The sequence below is a fragment of the Apis dorsata genome, unplaced genomic scaffold (assembly GCF_000469605.1).
Source record: "Apis dorsata unplaced genomic scaffold, Apis dorsata 1.3 scaffold_176, whole genome shotgun sequence".
In the NCBI taxonomy this organism is placed as follows: Eukaryota; Metazoa; Arthropoda; class Insecta; order Hymenoptera; family Apidae; genus Apis; species Apis dorsata.
The window spans coordinates 460,756-462,923 of NW_006263463.1; the positions used below are offsets into that span (position 1 = coordinate 460,756).

Sequence of the window (2,168 nt, forward strand, 5' to 3'; positions counted from 1 at the left end):
CCCCATCTCCTCCTTGTTCTGCGATCGAAAAAACGAAACAGAGATCGATAATTGAAATACGTGAGGATACGTGAATCTTGAGTTTTTAAATAAATATTTGCTCAAACGTTTGTATTATATATTTTAAAAAAAGAATATATAAAATGATACGAAGAATTAAAGTGATTGTTGAAAATATATAACAATCAAATATAATTCGTATTAATTCTGTCATTTATTTGAGTACAAAAATTTGCCTGAAAATTACCTCTTGTGTAAATAAATATAATACCTTTCTATGTTCTAGATCCTTCTGCAGAATTAACAATAATAAATTAACTAATAATGATAAAATTTTACAATAATTCATCATCGTTAATACACATCGTTCCTTATTAAAATATATCAAGAAATAAAGATTTTCTCGTATATATATGATCGGTTCCACAAAAGATCGTAGACCAACGTTTTGGAAGAGGAAAAAGACCAAGCGTTCCATCATCGATTTCGTTCGCTCCATTTTCGTTCACGAGCGTTTCCCTTTTTCTCGTTACCCACCCTTTCTTTCGTTCATTCCCGGCGAGCGAAATGGGGAATATCGCGTTTTCTTGCCAACCTGGCCGGCGCGCAAGATGAAAATAAAGCAACGCGGAGGAACGGAGGAAAGGAAGAATGAAAGGAACCGGCTACGCGGAAAAATTGAAAGCACCAGACACCCTATTTTTTTTTCTTTTTTTCTTCGCCGGCCAAGCAGAGCAACAGGGCGCTGATATTCCTCGTTGGTTTTACCGTATTGGAAGTACGAATAAACTGCGAATAGCTGTTGCATTATCGGTTATACGTGCGAGGCGATAGACCGTGATAGATTCTTTTCCAAAGAGGTTGTACAAGATAATTTTTTTCGACATAGTTATTACTCGTATTTATTGTAACTATTTTATAGAGGAAATTGTATAATGTAAGATTTTTATCAAGTTTGTTTATTCCCAGGAAATATTATAGTTATACGATGGATATGAGTTGGCAATTAAATTTTAATTAACAAGGTTGATGATACGATTCCAAATGTAAAATTTATATCAAGCGAAATAATTTTTCGAGAGGCTAACGTGCAGATAATTAAGGATTGTTATTGTTTGTTTAAAATGTAAATATGAAACTTTACATCATAATAATTTAATCGTTTTGTATCGTTTAATTGATTTATCGATAAAGCGATTAAGTTGTATCGGTAAAAGTAAATTGGTTATTTGAATAAATGGATAAAATGTTAAAAGAAATAATAATAAATAGGAATAATTTGAAGGAAATTTAAATTTTAATTTTCATACTAGATATGTGTATATATTTCAAATATTTACGGATATTTTTATAATTTACGATTAATTTATATAAGAATGTAATAAAATAAAAATAATTTATACAAATTACAAATTCTTGACATTGAAAAAATATTGAATATTCATAATCATATAATATTAAATATTTTATATTTATTACGATAGTATTCTAGAAAAAGGAAAAAATTATTTTATCAAAAATATATTTTTGTATAATTATGATTATGACTAAGAAAGTTTTAAAAATAGACGAATACACAATGGCCGCCAAGAGATCTTATATCAAATAAGTATTGCGCTCGAGGACAGGAAGGCATTCGAATACTTAATTAGAGATTTTTATGTTATCTCGTTTGAGCTTCCGGTTTTGTGTTATACAAGTAACGTGCACGTACTGTTGTGGTATCCGTTTTTTTTTTTTCAGGGATTAGTCATCACTGTTATTTTTATAAAACTCGTTTGAACAAGTATTACAAACGAGGAGGAAAAGAAATTAGAAAATTCTTTTTTTTCTGCTTGGGATTTAATTTTTTTTTTTTTTGCTTTTAAAGGTCTTTTTTTTAATTCAATATGACATTATTATTCTTCATCCATAATTATTTATATGATATAATTATATTTTAATTTATCCTGTCGTTCATTGTTGAATCATGTATGTATTCTGCCCTCTCTGAAATGTACTATAATTGTGACCACGCTGTTCTAAATTCAGCCCCTGAGAGCTGTTCAATTAAAACAACCCAGAACGAGTATAAACTCACCTACTGTATGCATATATACATATATATATATATATATATGTATATATATATATATATATATAGATGGAACATATATTCATAAATAATA

The 2,168-nt window shown here is 28.6% G+C and overlaps 1 long non-coding RNA gene across 1 annotated transcript in view; it reads left to right on the top strand.

Moving 5' to 3' along the window:
• Positions 1-374: 374 nt before the first annotated feature.
• The window catches only part of LOC116185442, a 3,215-nt gene continuing 1,421 nt past the window's right edge, over positions 375-2,168 (top strand). The window contains exon 1 of the long non-coding RNA XR_004150298.1: positions 375-860. This is a non-coding gene — a long non-coding RNA (uncharacterized LOC116185442). The remainder of the gene's footprint in view (positions 861-2,168) is intronic.